General features: G+C 33.8%; 1 protein-coding gene across 1 annotated transcript in view; it reads right to left on the bottom strand.

Annotated features, from left to right (window-relative positions):
* LOC149417041 (protein turtle homolog A-like) overlaps positions 1–14,174 on the bottom strand; it is a 1,249,058-nt gene that overhangs the window by 228,489 nt on the left and 1,006,395 nt on the right. The gene's annotated exons all lie outside the window — the stretch shown is intronic.

The raw sequence follows: 14,174 nt of genomic DNA, 5'->3' as shown, positions 1-14,174 counted from the left end.
CCCCACAGCGGTACGTTGTGAGGATGAATGTAGTGGGGAGGGGAAGGAGATGGAGAAAATTAAAGTGGGAAAGAGTCTGGCTGATCAGATCTGATCACAAAACACGGCCAAAGCCATTTCTGAATTATGGCCTTTCATCAGGGCAATACTGAAAGTATCCACCTCTTTGGAACACAGGTTAAATTTATTTGCGTATGCCGGGATTTGAATCCGCCACTTCCAGAATCGTAGCCAAACACCGTAACCACCCAACCACGGAGCCAGCTATTTTACATAATTAGCATTTTTGTGAATATGAAAGAATTGTCTAACATAATCTTATTCGTTTTAATAAAATATTCCAAATCAGGCAACTGGTGGTTTACCGCAAGGAATTCATCTCGGCCCCATTCTATATTAAAAAATGACATCATTGTTTGTTGGACGATGTCGAAGTTCTGATTTTTGCCCAAGATATAAAATTATCCAAAAAATATCCCATTTTAGCCACTGCCTAATTCTACAGCCAAACATCCTCAAATTACACAATTGGTGTATCGCTAATAGCTTATTCGTCAAAGTTGATAAATGTAATATAATAACAGTTGTCAAATGAAAACCCCGTTAACATTTAACTACGCTGTATGTAACAAAATTCTGGAAAAAAAATTGTGAAATTAGGGATCTTCTGAAACACAATTAAATTTTGTAAATCACATACAACAAATAACTAATAAGGCATGAAGAAAATGGGATTTATAATTGAAACTATCAAAGATAAGTTGGAAGATAGAAAACACGCATATGTGTTGCTATTAGGCAGCATGTTAGAATACAATTCAATAGTGTGGTACTATCAAATTCATTTAAAAAATATTGAACGTGAGTAGCACATTTTTTTCGATTTATTAACTTCAAACTACACAAATCCATTCAACACATTACCTATATACACACATTCTCCCTTAATATGTTTATAATGCACAAAATATAGAAGAAAACTAAATTACCTTACTGTTTGGTTTGTAATAATTACAAGTTTCTGATTTTTTCCTCCTCTTTTCTTTCTTTTCATGAGATTGAATAGGCACATTAAAATGCAACTTTAACCCATAGCTCTGCTGAGAAAATCCTCATTTATTAGACATTATGAAACACAAAAAGGAGAATAGCGAACTATAGTCAGATGATTTGAGTGACGAGATTTTCCTTATTTGACACTTATATTTTATCCAAATTTAAATTTCAGAGGTTTAGCAGCTTGACAGCCAAAAGCCTCTCCCTTTGCTTTTGTTGGCCGCCAGCGCGAAAGCTTCCGCGGAAGTAAAAGTAAACATAGATAGAAGGGTGTAAATTGGCAATGATAAAATAAACCTACCAACAAAATAATAATGTTTGCCACTTAGGTATATTTGAGGGTTGTTTTTGAACAAACTATGAAACACTTTTTGAAAAAACAAACTGACCTGAAACCTCGAAACTAAGAGCCTACAATTTAAGTTTATTCGATATGTTTTAAAATGTTCTCTTATTCAATATATCAAAACAAAATTTTCCTCCAAAATCATAAGATTTTTAAGTAGGTACTTAATTACCTACCTACTTAATAATGAATTAAAAAAAATCAAATAAGGAATTAAACAATTAGTCCGAAAAAACGTCACTATCTCAATCACGATTATTTTTTAAAACCTTCTCATCAAGCATGTAGGTACCATAATATTGAGAAAACGCGAATAAGAAAATCAAATTAAACACGACGATTAAGATAATCTTTACCGAACCATTAAAACGGTCACCATTTGAAAAAGAACTTACAAATTAACTGATCCAATGTAAACTATGGTATCTTTAACGTCCCCATTGTTGAGGAGAGCAGCTTAAACTTTATTTTGATCGCTTCAAATCCAAATATCATGCGAAGAAGTCAAATTTTCTACAAATATTTAAGTTATATATATTATGTTTTGTCAATTGATATTGTGCCAATAATCTTAATTGATGTTGTGCCAATAATCTTAATTGATATTGTGCCAATAATCTTAATTGATATTGTGCCAATAATCCTAATTGATATTGTCACAATAATCCTAACGGTTTTTGTGATAATGCACATATGAATTAACACGTAAGACAAAAATTATGACAAATATCGTGTTTAGTTATTAAAAAAATTATGACAAATATCAACTAAAGCTGGATTTCATTTAATGTGTTTCATTGGATGTAATAGATTTTAAGAATATTTGGCTATCGTAAATGTAAAATACACTTTTATACTTTGGGGAGTAAAAATATGTTTTTATTGCACTTATTTTTGTTTAAACATTAATTTAAATGAAGCTTTTTAATAACTATCGTAAATTTATTCAATTTTGTAATATTGAAGGAAAAAATGCAAAATCGTTGAGTGACAACAGGACTTCCTTACTTCCTTACGCAATCAATTATTTTTTTTTCAGGCACAAATAACATGTTGCAAGAGAATTCCCGGATTGTCCTAAACTTTTTCTAGCATCTACTTATGCGTAGTAATTTCTTATTCTTACCCATTTTCGTGTTCAAACCATTATTGTGTTCATTTTTTAAATACGCATAAAGTACATATTTCTCAATCTCTTTAGATCTCATCTTTCGTTATCTGGTCATTGTGGTTTAGTAAACATACGCCTCCGGGATCTCATTTCTCCTCTATTCAGTCAAGTTTCGTCCTTCCACTGGCAATCCCACGCCTCACTGCCGCACCCGCATAGTTACTACTACAACCACTCGGTTATACAAAGCTAGGCAAACTTCCTTTGACAAATTCTTATTTGAATAATATTTCAAAATAGCTTGTCTGATAAAATACAGAGGAAAATGGCAGAATACTTGCACACTATGTAAAACCGTGAAGATTCATAGTGGAGTGATTATACATGTAAATAAAGCTTTTTTAACAAAGGTTTTTGAACACACGTTAAGTATTTATACAGGGTGTGCCAGCATGTACAAGAAGGATTTTAACCAGCGATTCTTGAGCAGAGTTTTATGTTCAGTTTTATGTAGGTAGATTTCATTTTTCTGTCCAATGATTTATTTATCAACTTAAAAATAATAAAAAAACTATTTTTATATCACACGTCGTCACTGATCACACTGCTGTACGTTGCAACGGATCACGTGATTCGCGTTCTGTTTCGTCTGCTTCGTGGTGCTGGAACGAGATGGAATGCATATCATGTGATACCCTGGGCTGTACCCAGTGGCGACGCGTGATAGAACAATATGTTTTTTGTTATTAATTGAAAAATGTATCATCGGAGAAGAAATGGCATCTAAGTTTTTTAATGAAATCTTCTTTATTCCAGTCATAACGAAAAAAGAGAAAAAACCTCTTTGAATTTCAATGGCTAGAGCACGAGTGAGAACACATAGTATTTTTGTAAAGAATACCAAGTTGATTAATAAAATTATTCGTTCTAACTGTTGTGGTTGGTTTCTCCTCAAATATGTATAAAATAGCGGCAGTTTGTCCGTTCAAGCATTCAAATGTTGATGACAAAGTTTGGAGCACGTAGTTTTCTTATCGGAATTTTGAAATTTTACTAATCTAGCATAATGTCGGCGGGGCAGGGCAGGACTTGAGTGGGTGAAGGTGGAGAGGAGGGGTGTAATTTGCTCCCCGCGCCGTTTAAGGGTGGAATTATCGGTGGAAGCGTCCTATCAGCATATTCGCTATCTGACCGCCTTCCCAGCAAGCGTGAGAATGGTGGCTGGCCAAATTACAAGATGTATTTGATAAACGTGAAAAATTGTGGCTGAAATATGAGAATGATTTTAGATATAAATAAATATCTCAAAATTATAAATAAGTTAAGAGATATAAACGTACTGTTTGTTAAATTATAAATTGTGTACTTAAATATAATAGCTTTTCTTGTTCGAATAATTATAATGTTCAGATTTGGTGCCAAAACTTAACAAACATCACCATAAACACAATCACTCTTCAGGAAGAAAAAATGAAATAACATTTCTTTATCGAAAGATGTCAGAATCATAGAACTCATTACTTTATAAAGCAGGAAAGATCTTCCAATGACCAACGTAGAAGAAGAGGAAAATGTGCTTAAATAAGAATGTGACAAAATATGTGAAGCGTAATAATTAATTTTTGTAATTTGTTATGGTAAAATATTATAGCACACAAAATATGATATTAAATTATAAGTAAAAAAAATGTAAATTGTAATTATTTTTTATTTAATTCTGATATGTTTTGTTTCCCGAAATGAGTTTGATTAAACTCACTGGGAACAATTTATTAAAAATATTATTTATTGTTTATTATTACTTTAAAAAAATATATATTATGTACTAGGAGCAAGATAAGATTAACGTCTCAAGACGCCACAATTTGTTTGCAAATTATTATTAAATTTAATATCTGCCATAAAAATCGGAGACTACAACTCATAAATATTGAGTAAAAGTAATATACAACATAGTTATAAATTTCTTTTGATGATTAAAAATGTATTTTCATAGCCCCCCTATCCGTGACAAAGCCTAATTTTGTGCAAAGTACTCAATCTATGTTTATTTCATTTAAAAAATACAGAATGTGCTAAAACATTATATCTTTTTCAAATAAAAATACCCTATTAGAACCACTTATTTCACAGAACTTCAATTCAATTTGTCAAATTTCAAAGATAAAGTTAATTCTTTGAAAGTTCTATTCAAGTTCTGTCAAACTCCAATATGGACCAGTTGTTTGAACCAAAATAGAAAATTTATAGAAATTGATTTTTGTCTTTGAAGTTTTATGAATTTTTCAGGTTCTGTGAAACAACAGGACCCTAAGTAAAAAGAGTTCACGATTCTGAATCGAAAAGTTGCTTTAAAAAACTTCTGCATTTCTCATTCTCCTTCTTTTCAACATCTTCCAATCAAGGGATGCCATAATACCACAAAGTAAACTCACATCTTTAGTGGTGTTATATAAAATTTAAAAAATATATATTTTTAATAACTAAAATTAATGAAACACAATAAATATTGCGGTCTCAATCTTGTGGCCGGTACCGTACGCAATTCTTCCATTCCCTTTGCGGCGATAACAGACGGCGTTCTGCAAAGGCCGCCTCACCCCAATTATTCACACTCACCCGCACCCCCTTCCCTCTTACCTCCTTCAACCCCTTCACTGCCTGCCACCCCTTCACACTGTGTTTTTAGGATTGGTGATTTAGCCGCAATCGCAAATGGGGTCTTTTAACGCGATGCAGTCTTAGTTGTACTCGTACCTACATGTATAGAACCGGACATGATTAGCTAAGCGTTATTCTCAAATCACACCACTGTCATATTCTGGCAAAACCTCCTCCATCACATCTAATGTAGACTGCATCTACCCTTGGACACCCTATGGTTGCTTTATAAAAAAAACTTGGCCTTCGCTAGATTCGAGCATTTTTTGTTACGTCTTTATAAGCCTAGATAAAGATATAGTATTTAGCCTGTAAAAAATGCTTTAAAGTGTAAAATTTTCTACTAAAAAAACCCTTTCTTTGGTAAATTACGTTCTTCTGATTATGATCTGAAAACTTTATAATATTGAACATAAAATTTGAATATTGGATATAATTTTTGGAATGTATTACATTATTTATTTATTTACTAACGGATCATGTCAAATTTCAACACATTAAGTATTACACGAACTTAATACAAGGAGAAATGTTACAATACAGTATAATTAAAATATTATTGCTATGACAAAAATAGGACACATAAACAAAAAAGATAATGTCAAGTCAAGGTAAGAATACTGTTTTAATGGAGTTCACGACTTTTGCCTCATCAAGATAAAATCATTAAGGCTTACACCAAAAAAATCAAGGTACTGACTTGAGTTGACTAGTCTTGTCATTTTGGACATTGGTGAATTATATCTATAATTTGTGGAGTGTTGATTGAGGAAAAGCAAATCATTATTTCTAAATCTACGGGAAGCGATAATAAAAGAGATAAGTTCCAAAAGAGTAGGTGAGTCAATCATACTGTTAATAATTTTTAAAATGCAGGTGAAATCAAAGTACTTCCTACATTTTTCAAAAGAAGAAAGATTTAATTTTCCTTAAATTCATCGCATGAGTAATCGCATCTTTCTAGTGTTTACCTCCAAGCAATTCCCATGCGATGCTGTACCCATTCAATATAATGTGAACATCATAGAATGAGACCAAATAATGCAGAAATATTCTAGATTAGGGCGAACCAATGAAACAAATATCTACATTTATTATAAATGTGTGTACTGATATGTTATATCTATATCATATTTATACAATTTAGAAATTTATTATATGTGCGTATTGATGCGTTATTCTGAATGCTGTTTTCGAAATTTATTATGTTTGTAAAAGTCTTACAGGTGTTAAATAAATTAATTACAATTTCCGTAAAAAATGTATAATTTCAACTGATTCCGAATGCACATACATTACATAATAGACGTCAAGTTTGATCGTCTCAATGAACTTTTGATAATTTATTAAAATAATGTATCGGCCTTCAAAAGGTTAAAATATATATATATACAGCTTTTTATAGTTTTTTTTACTCCAGCTTTTTGTAGGTGTGAAGATTATGAAAACTGTCAACTTAAAACCTCCCAGCATTAAAAAAGCTCCTGGCATCCGCTGTGTAAGATAAGTAAGCACTAACTCCCTCGCCAAAAAGTTTCATCGTCGAGCTTTTGACTCCCTTGAGAATAAGGCTTCTCTACTTTAATTACCCGGCGTTGCTAAAATACAACCTCCTCTAGGAAGGGATTAAAGTAATTAGTTGGACGAAAATGCAATTTTGTTTTTATTTGATATTCACACAAGAGTCCCAAGTACCTAGAATCAGTGGGATTATAGCCCCATTAAAAAGAACGTCGTGAGGGAAAGAAGTTTTATTCTAAAAAATATTTACTAACTATTTTTGTACTGTGGAGCACCATTTTAATTTTAATAAAATTATTATTAAATTTATTATGATAAAACAAATATGAAAATTTTTCCACATTAATTTTATTGACGGTAACCGGTTTCAGCTTGTAAAGCCATCTTCAGACATTCCGTCACAAAAACCAAACCAAAGAGTACATAATAATAACATACCAGTTAGACCAGTAGTGTCATATAATTCAGCTCCTGCTGTGACGAATCAAATTTCGTCACAAATAAATTTGAACGTTAAACTAAGTATGTCCCGCAGTGTGCGCCCAAAGACAAAGAAAGTGTTGACAGACGGGGGTTGTAAAGAAAGAAGTGAGAAGTGCGGGGTAGGGTGACAGGTCCTACGAGCTCAAGAAAGAAAGACAGTCCAGATCGAGGCGGGAGAGAGAGGAGACCGAGACAGCAGTGGTGGTGAAGTACGCGCTCCCCGCCCAGCGGTGTGAAGCTGGGCGGCGGATGAAAAAGTTACAGTCGAGTCAGAGAAAGTGATTTTCAAGTGTTATCCTCCGCCCGGCGACGTAATGTTGGGCGGGAGACGAAGAAAGTGCGGAGATCAGACGCGGCCGGGAGGGCCTGAGCTGCAGAACGGCAGAGGCTGCCACCTAGGACTTCGGCCTTACTAAGGCCAACGAACAGAACCAACTCAGTGAAAACAGTGTAATAACCGTGAACAATAACAATGTGAATAGTGGAGAAGTAATCCGAACCATATGACAACTAGTTAAGTTATAGATGTAAGTAGATCTAAGTATAATTTAGATTAAGTATTAACACTTGACAAACCCTATTAAAATCGAGACTTATAATTATTAGATGCTCTTAATTAAATTCACCTCCCTAGTCCCCACCCAAGCGACACGAATTGGCGAGAAGGCAGAACATACGAATTGGTAAGTATAAGAACAGCAATATATTTAAGTATGATTCTGAGCTAGCTGCGGAGGAGATGTTAGAGTGATTTTGTCACAATGGCGCCCAATGTGAAGCGGTTTTAGATATTTTATTATATCTATCACTAATGTTATTGACATTCCTAAAACCCATCCCTGAACAAAGGTAAATATTTGCATGTTCTAATTTATATTGAATTTTGTGTTATTTTTCTCGCTCATGTCATGTTTTGTCTCGAGTTACCGTTGCTTGGGTGTTTCGTTTTTTGTATAGTGTAAACAAATGTACTGTGATGAAGTCAGATGCATGTCAAGTGCTATTTTTTGTCGGGGGGCAGTTAAATCATTATCAAACAAACTCGGCGTTTTGACACATTTGGGACTGTAGGTACCTGGAGATCGTTAATCCTCCCATCACCGATAGATATTTTCAGGAATGTTATATTTTTTAGAAAACAAGTAAGTCGGGAGATGTCAAGTGGCTAATTTGTTTTTGTTAAAATGTATTAATGATAGTGATTTTAGGGTACCCATTGGAGTTTATTTTTTGTTGCGTTTTAGGCAGGGGTGTTTGACCCCGAGTAAGGATCATATATTATTTGTCCCATTGACAAAGGTCATCAAATTAAAGATTGTGGTGAGCTGAGTCAGCAAATATAAATTTGCTGTGTATGAACGGCATAAGAATAACAATGTATTTTCTATATGTCATTCGGAGAAATTCATTTTCATACCACAATTTCGATCAATTTTATGTGTTCGGTAAAAATCCGATAATTAAAAATTGATGGCAGAAGGCGACCGATAGAGAGGGGAGAGAAAGGGTTAGGCGCATTCACTTAACGCGATTTGAGAAAAACAAATATCTTCGTTCGGCGAAACCGTACATTAGCTTGTATCTAAAGTCTCGCAATGTTTCGGATAGTAGTCTGCGCAGATGAGAAAATAAAAGGGCGCGTGCGAATGTGATGACGAACTGCGTTAGTTACGAATTGGAGCACTTACCACCGACACGATTTGTGAGGTACAAATACTTACGTTTGATGAACTTAGTATGAGAGTACCTAAATGTCTCCATATCTAAAAAGTAATCTGCGTGCGTGATAAAAGACCGGTGTTGGTAGAGGTGCGTTCACAAGTTAAAAAATGTGAAATGCCAACGGAAACGTAAAGGAGCACTGAACGTTCCACGATTTGAGTGGTACAAATATGCATGTTTGACGAAATTACTATGAGAGTACCTAAATGTCTCCATATCTGAATAGTCTGCATGCGTGATAAAAGACCGGTATTGGTAGAAGTGCGTCCACAAGCGAAAATGCGAAAACAAAAGCGAGCACTGAACGTTCCATGATTTGAGTGGAACAAATACGCGCGTTCGTTGAAATTAGTATGTGTGTACCTAAACGTCTCCATATCTGAAAAGAATTCTGCGCGCGTGATAAAAGACCGTAAATTATGTAAAAGTGCGAAAAATTTAAATAAAATGGGATGATGCATTGAAGCATTGGCCAGCAGGGTTGATAAAATGTGACATGTTGAAGTTGCATCTTAAAAGCGGTTGAATGAGAGACAGAGTATCCGGTTTTGGTGGTTTCTCCGTGTAATAGAAACTATCTGGCGCTCAATTTTCCATTGTGTATCAGGTCGGGAGATACACTACAACTCTGTTACCATATATTGTTTAGTTTTTTATCATTCATTTCATTTCAGATGTACTTTGTATGTACACCAGATTTCTTGTTTTTGTTATCGACGATGTAGGCGTTAATAGATTTAGGTAAATGAGGAGTGAATAAAGATTAGTAACGGCCTCTTTTGCAAAGTACAACTAAGGTTTAGGTTTAAGTGATCAAGGTGTATTGATAAGGAGTTATGCGTATGTAAGTATGGAATTCTATTATACTTCAGACATGCCAGCAGAACTGAGGGGAGATTAAACTGAAGTGGTAGGTATGAATTCCCAACTCCTTCCCTATCCTGATTCTTTGAAAATTTTATGTTGTCATTAATATTGTCATTAATTATGTTGTCATTTCATGTTGTCATTTAAAATCTTGTCATTAGTTTTTGGTCACATGCTTGTGAAGAAATTTGTAAACAAAAATTGAAAGGGTTTATATCCTCAAGTGTCTGGAGAGGATTGGATCGCTTGGTTAAAATAAGAAGTGTTATGTTAGTCGAGGTGTTAGTATTCATCGTTGATTTTAATGTGTTTTATTGTCACTTTTATTGTTTTCATGTTATTTTATGTTGATAGGCTAAATGTTTTGACTTGAGTTTTGTTGTGGGTTTGAAAGAGCGTGTAGCGAAAAGGATTGTCGTTGAAAATGAGATATGATGAAAAAGAGAAAAAAAAATGATGAGGATAAGTAATGATAAGAAATGTTAAATTTAGAATATTGAATTGTTTATAATTTAAGATTTACCATGTTTAGAGTTAAGAAGGTTGTCATATGGGAAAAGGGAAATAGAAAATTATGGTTGTAGGAAACCATAATTTTCTTTTGTAACGAAGGGGGTGTTGTGACGAATCAAATTTCGTCACAAATAAATTTGAACGTTAAACTAAGTATGTCCCGCAGTGTGCGCCCAAAGACAAAGAAAGTGTTGACAGACGGGGGTTGTAAAGAAAGAAGTGAGAAGTGCGGGGTAGGGTGACAGGTCCTACGAGCTCAAGAAAGAAAGACAGTCCAGATCGAGGCGGGAGAGAGAGGAGACCGAGACAGCAGTGGTGGTGAAGTACGCGCTCCCCGCCCAGCGGTGTGAAGCTGGGCGGCGGATGAAGAAGTTACAGTCGAGTCAGAGAAAGTGATTTTCAAGTGTTATCCTCCGCCCGGCGACGTAATGTTGGGCGGGAGACGAAGAAAGTGCGGAGATCAGACGCGGCCGGGAGGGCCTGAGCTGCAGAACGGCAGAGGCTGCCACCTAGGACTTCGGCCTTACTAAGGCCAACGAACAGAACCAACTCAGTGAAAACAGTGTAATAACCGTGAACAATAACAATGTGAATAGTGGAGAAGTAATCCGAACCATATGACGACTAGTTAAGTTATAGATGTAAGTAGATCTAAGTATAATTTAGATTAAGTATTAACACTTGACAAACCCTATTAAAATCGAGACTTATAATTATTAGATGCTCTTAATTAAATTCACCTCCCTAGTCCCCACCCAAGCGACACGAATTGGCGAGAAGGCAGAACATACGAATTGGTAAGTATAAGAACAGCAATATATTTAAGTATGATTCTGAGCTAGATGCCGGAGGAGATGTTAAAGTGATTTTGTCACACTGCCTATAAATTAGCAAAATTTTGAAATAAAATAATAATAAACTCCCTACAACCTGTAGACCTCATTAAAGACATCACAGTACCTAATAATGCTACCTTAGTTTCATCTGATGTTGTTAGTTTTTTTCTCTAATATACCAACAAACGAATTAAAGATAATTATTAATAATTACATGGAAAAAATAAACATTAATTTTATCAAACGTAAATAAATAACAATACTACTAAATACACGGAAAGAACAGAATTTCTTTAGATTCAATAGTAAGCATAACAGTCAATCTAGTTGTATAGCCATGGGGAGCCCGATTTCCCCGGTGTTAGCTGAATTTTTCATGGATTATATCGAAAAATTAAAACCATTTAAAAAGTTGCCTTCTATCGTCGATATGTAAATGACATTCTAATTATCTGGACAAGAAAACACAGAAAATTAGATTTTTTTATAAAATAAATTAATAAAATTAATTAATCGAACCAGTTTACAATGGAAATAGGATGAAATAATATAAATTTTCTTGACATGCGTATTGACAAAAAATTGTAATTTTCAATCTATAGAAAGCCAACATACAGAGATGATAACATCATACACAACACATCTAGACATCACATTCACAGACGTTTACATGTGCCCTAGTTACATAAATTATACTGATGAATTAAATATTATAAAAACCATAGTAAAGAACAATGGATACAAGAGCGATACTATTGATTGTTTATTTAAAAAAGGATGAAAAACTTACATTAACAATCATTTCACAAGGCCTTGAAAAAAAATGAAAAAGATATCACTAAACAATGGGTAAAAATCCCTTATATTGGCGAAATATCAACAAAAATATTCAGATTAACTAAAAATTATAAATGCAAAGAAACTTTTTATAATGTGAATTATCTAGGGAGAATTTTAATCAAAAATAAAAATAAGAGAGAATAACTTGAAAACTCGGACCACCAAGTGAACTGCGCTAATTGCTCATCATATTACATATTACATAGGTCAAACTAGGAGGTCATTCAAAACCCGAATTAAAAAAAAAAAACACTTTACAAACTGGGTGAATGACAAAGGCGAATTGTCAAATAAAGCATCACACTTATTAGAAAACAAACACTCGTTTGATGAAAACAGAGACGTTAAAATTCTCCATACTTGTAATAAAAGTCATAAACTGGATAGACTAGAATATTTAGAAATTACCCGCTTAACTAAAAAAAATAGAGCCTAACTTTGTAATAAATAAGCAATTAGAATCAATTGCTAAGTCTCCACTTTTTAAAATATTTATTTAGTTTATATAATAACCTGTATTCTTTCAAAAAAATTCCATAAATATAATAACAATTTGACATTAAAATTAGGTCATTAATAATTTATATTACTTGTTAGGTTTTTCCCTGAACAATATTGAAGTGAGCTACAAACCCAAGGTAATTAGCCTACTGGAATTACCAAAATAATTAGAAATTCGACAATCTAAAACGACTTAGTAACAAATGTAATTATCATAATTGATTAAAAAACTTTGTAGATCACAACTCCCCCCCTCCCCAATATGTTGTGTATATAAATCGTAGACTAAGAATAATTTGTACCAGTCTAAACGAACTGAAACTGGTTACGGTCAGTAAAATTTAAATGGAAAAAAGTTTGAAAGAGAGAAAATATTTGTTTTATTATAATGGATTCTACTATGAATTGATAGTTTCAAAAATAGAAATACTGAAATCTGATATTATTTGATTATTTTTTATTTATTTATGTCAATACTTCAGAGAGATTTTTAACATTTAAATGGAAATTTTAAGCATATTAGGAGGTCTGGTTAAAAAACTTTATTGTTTTAGAAATTCCAGAAAAATAGCAGTGAATTTTCATGATCTCGTCGGAAAGATGGTTTGGGCATGTGGAGTGAATGAACGAAGAAAGGAGTGAAAGGAGTATATATTACGCAACGACATGACACGATGAAGTGAATCACATACCTGAGTCGGGCCATGTCAAGAGTCAGAAAAATAGAAGTGTATGTATGAGATGATATATGTATGTGACGGAGTGTGTACCAAGTCTGAGTTGTTTGGCGGTCCGTTCTCTCTACCTACCACTGCGGGAAAATGGCGTGATGGTTAGTTAGTTAGTTTAGTTAGGTAACCGTTTAAGATTGTTTCTGTTTCAGGTAGTTATCAAATCTGTGTGCGCATAACCCTATAACTTCTCTGAATGATACAATACTAATTTTAATAACAATGATGTTTTATTAGTACTCTGCAGACAGAAGTTATCACAATCCTTTCGTGGCAATTCGATAAATCTTTTAAATGATTTTTCGCTACGGTAATCAACATTTATAGCTTAAAATAATTATTTATGTTATTGCTCTGCAATCAAGATAGTATTCAAAAAATCTTTTAGTCCGATAAGATTAGCCGGGTGCTGAGCCTATAAAATAATAGTTTTAATTTATTGTTGATATATAAGATTTACATCTCAGTCATGGTGGTCAGAGCATATTAATCTTATAGTTGCAACGCGTATGTGAATGCCTACTGTGCTCGTCCGATACGAATCCCTTGATACAGCTCCCCCGGTACGGCTCCCCGATGTATTTCCAAATTCCAGCTTCCAGCTCCCAGTGTACCACGAGAAACATAAAGTTCAAGTCTAGATATTCATTTAAAATTATCACTAGGATAAATTTCATTGCGCTATTTTACTAAAATATATCATGATAAAAAGAGTAACTGTTCAATTGAGCCGTGGTATGGTTTACCGGGAGTCGTACAAGTACGGCTCATAGAAAAGAGCTACATCAATTGCTTGGTTCGCTCATGAACGACTCATCGCTACCACAAGTGAGCGAAAGGAGTGGGAAAAGCTTCAGGAAGATATGGTATCGTCAAGATAATAAATTACTTGATCCGAGAATATTTCAAATATCCAAGTATAATAGAAAAAGTCGATGCTGTTTTATTTTTGTATTTTAAAACCAGAGAGAAACCGTTTCCACGGT

The sequence above is a fragment of the Hesperophylax consimilis genome, chromosome 16 (genome assembly GCF_061612785.1).
Source record: "Hesperophylax consimilis isolate HC1 chromosome 16, BYU_Hcon_1.0, whole genome shotgun sequence".
NCBI classification, from domain to species: domain Eukaryota; kingdom Metazoa; phylum Arthropoda; class Insecta; order Trichoptera; family Limnephilidae; genus Hesperophylax; species Hesperophylax consimilis.
The sequence above is the reverse complement of the archived record's forward strand: the minus strand, read 5'-3'. Positions and strand labels throughout refer to the sequence as shown.